The sequence below is a fragment of the Zalophus californianus genome, chromosome 2 (genome assembly GCF_009762305.2).
Source record: "Zalophus californianus isolate mZalCal1 chromosome 2, mZalCal1.pri.v2, whole genome shotgun sequence".
NCBI classification, from domain to species: domain Eukaryota; kingdom Metazoa; phylum Chordata; class Mammalia; order Carnivora; family Otariidae; genus Zalophus; species Zalophus californianus.
This window is the reverse complement of record NC_045596.1, coordinates 81,420,315-81,434,134: the sequence shown is the minus strand read 5'-3', so window position 1 is coordinate 81,434,134 and position 13,820 is coordinate 81,420,315.

The window sequence follows — 13,820 nt, the reverse complement described above, 5'->3', positions numbered from 1 at the left end:
TTATCCCTATACTGTGAAGAGTTTTGATCAAAAAATGATGCTGTATTGGGTCAAATGCTTTTTCTGCCTCTATTGAGAAGATTATATGGTTCTTGTCCTTTCTTTTATTTACGTAGTGTATCAAACTGATTGATTTGTGGATATCGAACCATCCTTGCAACCCAGGAATAAATCGTGCTTGGTCGTGGTGTATAATCCTTTTAATGAAATGTTGGATCCTATTGGCTAGTATTTTGGCAGAATTTTTGCATCCATGTTCATCAGGGATATTGGTCTGTAATTCTCCTTTTTGGTGGAGTCTTTGGTTTTAGGATCAAGGTAATGCTGGCCTCATAGAATGAGTTTGGAAGTTTTCCTTCCATTTCGATTTTTTGAAACAGCTTCAGAAAAATGGGTATTAATTTTTTTTAAATGTTTGATAGAATTCCCCTGGGAAGCCATCTAGCCCTGGGCTCTTGTTAGTTTGGAGATTTTTGATTACCGTTTCAATTTCATTGCTGGTTATGGGTCTGCTCAGCTTTTCTGTTTCTTCCTGGTTCAATTTTTGTAATTTATACATCTCTAGGAATGCATCCATTTCTTTCAGATTGCCTAATCTGTTGGCATATAATTGCTTATAATAATTCTCTTCTACTTGTTTGTATTTCTTCGGTGCTGGTTGTGATGTCTCCTCTTTCATTCATGATTTTATTTATTTGTGTCCTTTCTATTTTCTTTTTGATAAGTCTGGCTAGGGATTTATCAAGCTTATTAATTCTTTCAAAGAACCAGGTCCTAGTTTCTTTGATCTGTTCTACTGTTCTTTTGGTTTCTATTTCATTGATTCCTCTCTAATCTTTATTTTTTTTCTCCTGTGGGGTTAGGCTTTATTTGCTGTTCTGTGTAGAGTGAGGCTGTGTACTTGAGAGCTTTCTTATTTCTTGAGAAAGCCTCCTATTGCTAAATACGTCCCTCTGAGGACCACCTTTGCAGCATCCCAAAGATTTTGAACTGTTGTATTTTCAATTTTATTTGTTTCCATGAATTTTTTAATTCTCCTTTAATTTTCTGGCTGACCCATTCATTTTTTAGTAGGATGCTTTTTAGCCTCCATGTATTTGAGTTCTTTCCAACTTTCCTCTTGTGATTGAGTACCAGTTTCAAAGCTTTTTGCTCTGAAAATATGCAGGGAATGATCCCAATCTTTTAGTACCAGCTGAGATTTAATTTGTGATCCAGGATGTGAACTATTCTGGAGAATGTTCCATGTGCACTCAAGAAGAATGTGTATTCTGTTGCTTTGGATGGAATGTTCTGAATATATCTGTGAAGACAACTGGTCCAGTGTGTCATTCAAAGTCCTTATTTCCTGTTAATTTTCTGCTTAGATGATCTGTCCATTGTAGTGAGGGGGTTATTAAAGTCCCCAACTATTATTGTATTATTATTAATGTGTTTCTTTGATTTTGTTATTAATTGGCTTATATAATTGGCTGTTCCCATGTTAAGAGCATAAATATTTACAATTGTTAGATCTTCTTGTTGAACAGACCCTTTTAATTATGACACAGTGTCCTTCTTCATCTCTTATTACAGTCTTTGGTTTAAACATCTAATTTGTGGGGGGAGATGGTGGAGGAGTAGGGGACCCTATTCCAACTGGTCTCCGGAATTGAGCTGGATATCTACCAGCTGAACACCCATGAAATCAGCCTGAGATGTAAGAAGATATAGATCTCTATAAACAGAATACCGCAGGTGGTTGGTTTCGATGTATGAAGCGGGGAGCCGTGATTCCGCGGGCAGATATCGGAGGATAAACAGCAGCAGGAGGGAGACTGGCCGTGGGGATCCTACAGCCAGTGAGCAATAGCCTCCTGTGCTGGGGATAGGGCACAGACTCACAGACCGGTAATGGCAGGGAAAGGACTTTAGAGGAAAACTGGAGCAGCCGGGTCGCGTGTACGAACTGGGGGAAGCTGGCAGTTTTAGAAGCCAAAGAGCAGAGACGAGCTCCAACCTGGAGGCGAGGACTGGGAGTATTGCTGAGGGGTGCACAACCCAGGACTGCAGTTTATAGCAGCGCGAACAGAAACGGAGATAGTGTGGCATGGAGAGCTCACTGAAGAACAGACTGCGATCTCTGCTCTGAGGCAGAGGGTGGGAAATGATTTCTTCTGCTCTGACTTTCGGAAGAGACGTGGAAAGCCACCAGGGAAAGCCGCCAGTGAACAAAAGCCCCCAAAAACCAGTTTTCACTGAGTGTATGCCCCACCATAGGGGGCAGGGCAACTCTGCCCAAACAGGGTTGCCTGAGTAACTGCATGGCAGGCCCCTCCCCCAGAAGACAGGCTGGGAGAATAAGAGGCCAGCAACCCTAAGGTCCCTAGAAAATAGGTGCATCTTACTTGGGTTGTGGTCAGTGATTTGGACTCTATACATTCCCTCAACCAGCCCTCAAGAAAATGACTAGGAGGAGGAACCCCAAAAATAGGAAAGACTCAGAGATTATGACTTATGCCACAGATTTACAAATGGATTCAGATATAACCAAGATACCAGAGATGGAATTCAGGCTAGCAATTGTGAAGACAATAGCTAGAACAGAGAAATCCCGAATTCACCAACTAACTCTACACCTTAAAGAACTAGAGAAAAAGCAACAAATGATGCCTAAGCCATGCATTAGAAGAGAAATAATTAAAATTAGAGCAGAAATCAATGAATTAGAAACCAGAAACACAGTAGATCAGATCAACAAAACTAGAAGTTGGTTCTTTGAAAGAATTAATACAATCGAGAAATCACTGGCCAGACTTATCCAAAAGAAAAGAGAAAGGGCTCAAATTAATAACATTATGAATGAAAGGGGAGAGATCACAACAAACACCAAGGAAATAGAAACAATTATTAGAAATTATTATCAACAACTATATGCCAATAAACCCAGCAATCTGGATGAAATGGAGGCCTTCCTGGAAACCTATAAGCTGCCAAGACTGAAACAGGAAGAAATTGACAACCTGAATAGGCCAATAACCAGTAACAAGATTGAAGCAATAATCAAAAACCTCCCAAAAAACAAGAGTCCACAGTCTGGTGGTTTCCCTGGGGAATTCTACCAAACATTCAAAGAAGAAATAGTACCTATTCACCTGAAGCTATTTCAAAAAATAGAAACAGAAGGAAAGCTTCCAGACTCATTCTATGAGGCCAGCATTACCTTAATCCCCAAACCAGGCAAAGACCCCATCCAAAAGGAGAATTTCAGACCAATATCCCTGATGAACATGGATTCCAAAATCCTCAACAAAATCCTAGGTAATAGGATCCAACAATACATTAAAAGGATCATCCACCACAATCAAATGGGATTTATCCCCATAATGCAAGGGTGGTTCAACATTCGTAAATCAATCAATGTGATAGAACACATTAATAAGAGGAGAGAGAAGAACTATATGGTCCTCTCAATTGATGTAGAAAAAACATTTGACAAAATACAGCATCCTTTCCTGATTAAAACTCTTCAGAGTATAGTAATGTGGCAGGATACAAAATCAATGCACAGAAATCAGTTGCTTTCTTATACAATAACAATGCAACAGTAGAAAGAGAAATTAGAGAAACAATTCCATTTACAATAGCACCAAAAACCATAAGATACCTTGGAATAAACCTAACCAAAGAGGTAAAGGATCTATTCTCTAGGAACTATAGAACACTCATGAAAGAAATTGAAGAAGACACAAAAAGATGGAAAAACATTCCATGTTCATGGATCAGAAGAATAAACATTGTTAAAATGTCTATGCTGTTCACCACGACCGAGTGGGATTTATCTCTGGGCTGCAAGGCTGGTTCAACATCCACAAATCAATCAACGTGATACAATACATTAACAAAAGAAAGAACAAGAATCATATGATCCTCTCAATAGATGCAGAAAAAGCATTTGACAAAGTACAGCATCCTTTCTTGATCAAAACTCTTCAGAGTATAGGGATAGAGGGTACATACCTCAATATCATAAAAGCCATCTATGAAAAACCTACAGTGAATATCATTCTCAATGGGGAAAGGCGAGAGCTTTTCCCCTAAGGTCAGGAACGCGGCAGGGATGTCCACTCTCACCACTGCTATTCAACATAGTATTAGAAGTCCTAGCCACAGCAATCAGACAACAAAAAGAAATCAAAGGCATCCAAATCGGCAAAGAGGAAGTCAAACTCTCACTCTTTGCAGATGATATGATACTGTATGTGGAAAACCCAAAAGACTCACCCCAAAACTGCTAGAACTCATACAGGAATTCAGTAAAGTAGCAGAATATAAAATCAATGCACAGAAATCAGTGGCATTCCTATACACCAACAACAAGACAGAAGAGAGACAAATCAAGGAGTCGATCCCATTCACAATTGCACTCAAAACCATAAGATACCTAGGAATAAATTTAACCAAAGAGGCAAAGGATCTGTACTCAGAAAACTCTAAAATACTCATGAAAGAAATTGAAGAAGACACAAAGAAATGGAAAAACGTTCCATGCTCATGGATTGGGAGAACCAACATTGTGAAGATGTCAATGCTACCTAGAGCATTCTACACATTCAATGCAATCCCCATCAAAATACCATCCACTTTTTTCAAAGAAATGGAACAAATAATCCTAAAATTTGTATGGAACCAGAAGAGACCCCGAATAGCCAGAGGAATATTGAAAAAGAAAAGCAAAGCTGGCGGCATCACAATTCCGGACTTCCAGCTCTATTACAAAGCTGTCATCATCAAGACAGTATGGTACTGGCACAAAAACAGACACATAGATCAATGGAACAGAATCGAGAGCCCAGAAATGGACCCTCAACTCTATGGTCAACTTATCTTTGACAAAGCAGGAAAGAATGTCCAATGGAAAAAAGACAGTCTCTTCAACAAATGGTGTTGGGAAAATTGGACAGCCACATGCAGAAGAATGAAACTGGACCATTTCCTTACACCACACACAAAAATAGACTCCAAATGGTTGAAAGACCTAAACCTGAGACAGGAGTCCATCAGAATCCTAAAGGAGAACACAGGTAGCAACCTCTTCGACCTCAGCCGCAGCAACTTCTTCCTAGACACATCGCCAAAGTCACGGGAAGCCAGGGCAAAAATGAACTATTGGGATTTCAAGATAAAAAGCTTTTGCACAGCAAAAGAAACAGTCCACAAAACCAAAAGACAACCGACAGAATGGGAGAAAATATTTGCAAATGACATATCAGATAAAGGGCTAGTATCCAAAATCTATAAAGAACTTATCAAACTCAACACCCAAAGAACAAATAATCCAATCAAGAAATGGGCAGGGGGCGCCTGGGTGGCTCAGTTGGTTAAGCGACTGCCTTCGGCTCAGGTCATGATCCTAGAGTCCCGGAATCGAGTCCCGCATTGGGCTCCCTGCTCAGCAGGGAGTCTGCCTCTCCCTCTGACCCGCTCCCCTCTCATGCTCTCTCTCTATCTCATTCTCTGTCTCTCAAATAAATAAATAAAATCTTTTTAAAAAAAAAAGAAATGGGCAGAAGACATGAACAGACATTTTTCCAAAGAAGACATCCAAATGGCCAACAGGCACATGAAAAAGTGCTCAACATCGCTCGGCATCAGGGAAATCCAAATCAAAACCTCAATGAGATACCACCTCACACCCGTCAGAATGGCTAAAATTAACAAGTCAGGGAACGACAGATGTTGGCGGGGATGTGGAGAAAGGGGAACCCTCCTACACTGTTGGTGGGAATGCAAGCTGGTGCAACCACTCTGGAAAACAGTATGGAGGTTCCTCAAACAGTTGAAATTAGAGCTACCATTCGATCCAGCAATTGCACTACTGGGTATTTACCACAAAGATACAAATGTAGGGACCCGAAGGGGTACGTGCACCCCAATGTTTATAGCAGCAATGTCCACAATAGCCAAACTGTGGAAAGAGCCAAGATGTCCATCGACAGAAGAATGGATAAAGAAGATGTGGCATATATACACAATGGAATATTATGCAGCCATCAAAAGGAATGAGATCTTGCCATTTGCAACGACGTGGATGGAACTAGAGGGTGTTATGCTTAGTGAAATAAGTCAATCAGAGAAAGACATGTATCATATGACCTCACTGATAGGAGGAATTCTTAATCTCAGGAAACAAACTGAGTGTTACTGGAGTGGTTGGGGGTGGGAGGGATGGGGTGGCTGGGTGATAGACATTGGGGAGGGTATGTGCTACAGTGAGCACTGTGAATTGTGCAAGACTGTTGAATCACAGATCTGTACTTCTGAAACAAATAATGCAACATATTTTAAGAAAAAAGAAAAAGAAGATAACAGGAGAGGAAGAATGAAGGGGAGTAAGTCAGGGGGGAGACGAACCAGGAGAGATGATGGACTCTGAAAAACAAACTGAGGTTTCTAGAGGGGAGGAGGGTAGGGGGTGGGTTAGCCTGGTGATGGGTATTAAAGAGGGCACATTCTGCATGGAGCACTGGGTATTATGAACAAACAATGAATTATGGAACACTACATCAAAAACTAATGATGTAATATATGGTGATTAACATAACAGTAAAAAAATTAAAAAAAAAAAGTCTATGCTGCCCAGAGCAATCTATACCTTCAATGCCATCCCGATCAAAATTCCAAAGACATTTTTCAAAGTGTTCAAACAAACAATCCTGAAATTTGTATGGAATTGGAAAAGATCCCGAATCGCCAAGGAAATGTTGAAAAAGAAAAACAAAGTTGGGGGCATCATGTTGCCTGATTTCAAGCTATATTACAAAGCAGTGATCACCAAGACAGCACGGTACTGGCACAAAAACAGACATATAGACCAATGGGACAGAATGGAGAGCCCAGATATGGACCCTCAACTCTGTGGTCAAATAATCTTTGACAAAGCAGGAAAAAATATGCAATGGAAAAAGGACAGTATCTTCAATAAATGGTGCTGGGAAAATTGGACAGCCATATGCAGAAGAATGAAACTCGACCATCCTCTAATATCATACACAAAGATAAACTCAAAATGGATGAAGGACCTCAATGTGAGACAGGAATCCATCAAAATCCTAGAGAAGAACATGGGCAATAACCTCTTTGACATCAGCCACAGCAACTTCTTTCAACATACATCTCCAAAAGCTAGTGAAACAAAAGCAAAAATGAACTTTTGGGACTTAATCAAGATGAAAACTTCTGCACAGAAAAGGAAACAGTCAACAAAACAAAGAGGCAACCCACAGAATGGGAGAAGATATTTGCAAATGACACTACAGATAAAAGGCTGGTATCCAAGACCTATAAAGAACTCCTCAAACTCAACACCCAAAAAACAAATAATCAAGTCAAGTATATAAACAGACACTTCTCTGAAGAAGACATACAAGTGGCTAACAGACACATGAAAGAATGTTCATCATCATTAGCCGTCAGGGAAATTCAAATCAAAACCACATTGAGATACCACCTTACACCAGTTAGAATGGCAAAAATGGACAGGGCAAGAAACAACAAATGTTGGAGAGGTTGTGGAGAAAGGGTAACCTTCTTAACACTGTTGGTGGGAATGCAAGTTGGTACAGCCACTTTGGAAAACAGTGTGGAGGTACCTCAAAAAATTAAATTTAGAGCTACCCTATGACCCAGCAATTGCACTACTGGGTATTTACCCCAAAGACACAGATGTACTGAAAAGATGGGCCATATGCACCCCAACGTTCGTAGCAGCAATGTCCGCAATAGCCAAACTGTGGAAGGAGCTGAGATGCCCTTCAACAGATGAATGGATAAAGAAGACGTGGTCTATATATACGATGGAATATTACTCAGCCATCAGAGAGGTTGAATACCCAACTTTTACATCAACATGGATGAGACCGGAGGAGATTATGCTAAGTGAAATGAGTCAAACCGAGAAAGTCAATTATCATATGGCTTCACTTATTTGTGGAACATGAGGAATAGCACGGAGGACATTAGGAGAAGGAAGGGAAAATGAAGGGGGGGAATCAGAGGGAGAGATGAACCATGAGAGACTATGGACTCTGAGAAACAAACTGAGAGTTTTAGAGGGGAGGGGTTGGGAGGATGGGTTAGCCTGGTGACGGGTATTAAGGAGGGTACGTACTGCATGGAGCACTGGTGTTATATGAAAACAATGAATCGTGGATTAGTTTTTGCATCAAAAACTAATGATGTATTGTATGGTGATTAACATATCGAGTCCTCATCAGGCTCCCTGCTCAGTGGAGAGCCTGCTTCTCCCTCTCCTTCTTCTCCTCTCCCTGCTTGTGTTCTCTCACTATCTGTCAAATAAATAAAATCTTTTAAAAAAATCTAATTTGTCTGATATAAGGAGTGCCATCTCAGCTTTCTTTTGATGTCCATTAGCATGATAAATTGTTCTCCACCCCCTCACTTTCAATCTGGAAGCGTCTTTGGGTCTAAAATGAGTCTCTGGCAGATAGCATATTGATGGGTCTTGCGTGCTCACTTCAGCAGCACATATACTAAAACTGGAACGATGGGTCTTGCTTTTTTATCCAATCTGATACCCTATATCTTTTGATTGGGTCAGTTAGCCCATTTACATTCAGAGTAACTATTGAAAGATATGAGTTTAGTAACATTGTATTGCTTGTAAAGTGACTGTTACTGTATATTTTCTCTGTTCCATTCTGGTCTGCGTTACTTTTGGGCTCTTTTGCTTAGAGAACCCCCTTTTTCTTTTAAAGATTTTATTTATTTATTTGAGAGAGAGAGAGAATGAGAGAGAGAGAGCACAAGAGGGAAGAGAGTCAGAGGGAGAAGCAGACTCCCCGCTGAGCAGGGACCCCGATATGGGACTCGATCCCAGGACTCCAGGATCATGACCTGAGCCAAAGGCAGTCGCTTAACCAACTGAGCCACCCAGGCGCCCCCCGCTTTTAATATTTCTTGTAGGGCTGGTTTGATGATCACAAATTATTTTAGTTTCTGTTTGTCCTGGAAGCTTTTTATCACTCCTTCTATTTTGAATGACATCCTAGCTGGATAAAGTATTCTTGGCTGCATATTTTTCTCATTTAGCACCCTAAATATATCATGCCACTCCTTTCTGGCCTGCTAGGTCTCTGTGGATAGGTCTGCTGCCAATCTAATGTTTCTATCCTTGTAGTTTACAGACCTCTTGTTCCAAGCTGCTTTCAGAATTTTCTTTTTGTCTCTGTATTATATGTCAGGGTGTTAACTTATTTTTATTGGTTTTAAGGAGGATTCTCTGTGCCTCCTGGATTTTGATGACTGTTTCCTTCCCCAGATGAGGGAAATTCTCCGCTATAATTTGTTTCAATATACCTTCTCCCCCCACCTCTCTTCTTCTTCTGGGATCCCAATTATTCTCATATTGTTTCACTTTATGGCATCACTCATCTCTCGAATTCTCCCCTCGTGATCCAGTACTTGTTTATCTCTTTTTCTCAGCTTCTTTATTCTCCATCTTTGGTCTTCTATATCACTAATTCTCTCTTCTGTTTCATTTATCCTAGCAGTTAGAGCCTCCATTTTTTATTGCATCTCATTAATAGCCTTTTTTATTTTGACTTACTTAGATTTTAGTACTTTTATTTCTCCAGGGATAAATAGGGATTCTCTAGTGTCTTCTATGCTTTTTTCAAGCCCAGCTAATATCTTTATAATCATTCTTCTGTACTCTAGTTACATCTTACTAATGTCCATATTGATTAGGACCCTGGCAGTCAGTACTGCCTCTTATTCTCTTTTTTGAAATGTTTTTCCATCTTGTCATTCTGTCCAGCAAAGAATAGATGAACAAGAGAACAAAATACTAAAATGGTAATAACAACCCCAGATAAATATACCCTAAACATATCAGAAGAGACCTGAAACCGGGGAGAATAAAAAAAAAAGAGAGAGGAAATATAATCAGATAGGTGAGCAGAATAGAACAATACACTGGATTCTGTGTGTATTTTGGTCTGTTTTTAAGAAAACTAGATCCCAAAACTGTAAAGAAAGAAAAACTTAAATATGTATGAAAATAAAATTAAATGAAATGAAAGGATAGAATGTAACTGTAAAATGGGATATTAAAAGACAAGAAAAAACAAAAGAGAAAGGAAAAAACCCAAAAGCAACAAAAAAAGTAAGGTATATAAATAGACAGGTGAAAAGAACAGAGCAATACACTATCTCCTGAGTGTATATTGGTCAGTTTGTTAGATGAAACTACACCTCAAAATTGTAAAGAAGGAAAAACTTATATATACAGAAATAAAGTGAAATACAGTGAAAGGATAGAATGTAACTGTAAAGATGAAAATTTAAAAAGACTTTAACAAAATAAAAGAAACAAACAAACAAACAAAACAGAGAGAGAGAGAATATGATCAGACGGGTGAATAGTACAGATTTTCTAGATTTTCTTTTCTAGCCATACACTAGATTTGGGGTGTATTTTTGTCTGTTAGAAGAAACTGTATCCCAAAATTTCAAAGAAAGGAAAACATATATATATAAAAATAAGATTAAATACTAAAAATAAAATTAAATACAAAGATAGAATGTAACTGTAAAAATGAAAATTAAAAAAGATTTTAAAAAGGGGTTGATAAAATAAGAAATTGGTTGAAAAAGAAAGAAGAAAAATTTTTATAAAGAAAAAGTATATAAAGGAAATTAAAAAAATTAAAGTTGAAAGACTAAAGAATCATGGTGAGAAAGCCTGGCCTGTGACTGTTTCTATCTCAGGCATGTGACCCCATTTCTAGTCTCCAAACCCTGCACATTCCTGTGGCATGCTCCTGCACAGCTCCTCCCCAGGGGAGGAAGGGGCATCTCACCAGTTCTGCCACCTATTGGGCCCCTGTGGGGAGAGCAATGGCCTAACTGTGCCACAGTTGTGGTTTATGGTAACCCTAAGCTGAGAGCCCACTCCTGGGCTCACTCTTTGCAGCCGGCTTCCCCACTCCAATGCCTGGGCTCTGCCACACTCAGGCACCCCTGGGCTTCCTGTGACCCCAAGGATCGATCCTGAGACCACACAGTCCCAGTTGGGCTTCTGTCCCTGCTTAGCAGCCTAAGTGACCTCCCTCACTGGAGTGTACTTCTAAAAGTTCCGTTTTTGCACTCTGCTGCTATGTCATTTGCCCATAGCTGGCTGATGGAAGCTCCCCCTCTCCACGGTGTATCTTCCCATATATCACCTCGGATTCACTCCTTTGCACCTCCTACCTTGCAGAAAATGGTCGCTTTTCTCTGTAAAGCTGCAGCTATTCTTTTCGTTGATCTCCAGTTGAGTTAGCAGGTGTTCAGAATGATTTGATAGCTATCTAGCTGAATTCTTGGGTCGAAATTAAGGTCTCCTACTCCTCCTCCATCTTTGACTCTCCCCAGTTTTTTTGTTTCTTAAATTCCACATATGAGTGAAATCAAATGGTATATGTCTTTCTCTAACTGACTTATTTCACTTAGCATTATACTCTCTAGCTCAATCCATGTTGCTACAAATAGCAAGATTGCATTACTTTTAATGGCTGAATAATATTCCATTGTATGTATATATACCACACCTTCCTTATCCATTCATTTATTGATGGACACTTGGGCTGATTCTATACTTTGGCTATTGTAAATAATGCTGCAGTAAACATAGGGGTGCATGTATCCCTTTAGTGTTTTTGTATTTTCCCAACAACAGCACACAAGGGTTACTTTTTCTCCATAACTTCACCAACACTTGTTTCTTGTGTTTTTGATTGTAGCCATTCTTACAGGTGTGAGGTGACATCTCACTGCAGTTTTGATTTGCATTTCCCTGATGATGATTGATGTTGAACATCTTTTCATGTGTCTGTTGGCCATCTGTATAGTTTTCAAAGTACAGATCTTTCACCTCCTTGGTTAAGTTTATTCCTAGGTATTTATTCTTTTGGTGGAATTCTAAATGGGATTGTTTTCTTAATTTCACTTTCTTCTACTTCATTATTACTATACAGAAATGTAACAGATTTTTTTATATTGATTGTGTAACCTGTGCCTTTACTGAATTCATTTATTAGTTCTAGTAGTTTTTTGGTGGAGTCTTTTGGGTTTTCTATGATACTTCATTGTATTTGCAAATAGTAAAAGTTTTACTTCTTCCTTACCAATTTGGATGCCTTTTTTTTTTCTTATCTGACTGCATGGCTAAAACTTCCAGTATTATGTTGAGTAAAAGTGGTGAAAATGGACATCCTTGTTTTGTTCATCATCTCAGAGGAAATGTTCTGTTTTTCACCACTGAGTATGATGTTACCTGTGGGTTTTTCATAGATGGCCTTTATTATGTTGTACTCCTTCCTATCCTTTGTTGAGGATTTTCATCATGAATGGATGCTGTACTTTGTTAATGTTTTTTCTGCATTTATTGAAATGATCATATGGTTTTTATCCTTTCTCTTGTTGCTGTGATATATCATGTCAATTGATTTGCCAATACAGGACCATCCTTGCATACCAGGAATAAGTCCCACTTGATCATGGTGTATGGTTTTTTTAATGTATTGTTGGATTCAGTTTGCTAATATTTTGTTGAGGACTTTTGCATCTATATTCATGAGAGATATTGGCCTGTAGTTCTGGATTTTTTGTATTGTCTTTATTTGGCTTTCGTATCAGGTAATGCTGGCTTCATAGAATGAATTGGAAGCTTTCCTTCCTCTTCTGTTTTTTGGAATGGCTTGAAAAGAATAGGCATTAACTCTTCTTTAAATGTTTGGTAGAATTCATCTGTAACACCACCTGGTGCTGGAGTTCACTGGAAACTTTTTGATTACTGATTCAATTTCATTGCTAGTAATTGGTCTATTCAAATTTTCTATTTCTTCATGATTCAGTTTTGGCAGGTTATATGTTTCTAGGAATATATCCATTTCTTCTAGGCTGTCTGATTTGTTGGCATGCAATTTTTCACAATATTCCCCTATATCACTTCTATTTCTGTTGTGTTGGCTGTTATTTCTCCTCTTTCATTTGTGGTTTTGTTTACTTGAGTCCATTTTTTTTCTAAGATTTTATTTATTTATTTGACAGACAGAGACACACAGAGAGAGGGAACACAAGCAGGGGGAGTGGGAGAGGGAGAAGCAGGCTTCCCAAGGAGCAGGGAGCCCAATGCGGGGCTTGATCCCAGGACCCTAGGATCATGACCTGAGTCAAAGGCAGACACTTAAAAACTGAGCCACCCAGGCACCCGACTTGAGTCCTTTTTTTTTTTTTTTTTGAGTCTAGATAATGATTTATCAATTTTGTTGATCCCTTCAAAGTACCAGCTCCTGGTTTCACTGATCTGTTCTACTGTTTATTTTTTTAAGTTTCTATTTCATTTATTTCTGCTGTAATCTTTATTATTTACTTCCTTTTACTAGTTCTGGGTTTTCTTTATTCTCTTTCTAGCTCCTTCAGGTGTAAAGTTAGGTTGTTTAATTTTCTTCCTTCTTGAGGTAGGCTTGTATTGCTATACACTTCCATCTTAGAACAGTTTTTGCTGCCTCCCAAAGATTTGAACCACTGTGTTTTCATTTTCATATGTCTCCATGTATTTTTTTATTTCCTCTTTGAGTGCTTTGTTGACCTATTCATTGTTCAGTAGCACATTATTTAACCTTCATATATTTGTGCCCTTTCCAGATTTTTTCTCATGGTTGATTTCTAATTTCATTGCATTATGGACAGAAAAGATGCATGATGTGCTATCAATCTTTTTGAATTTGTTGAGCCTTGTTTTATGGCCTAACTTGTGATCTATTCTGGAGAATACA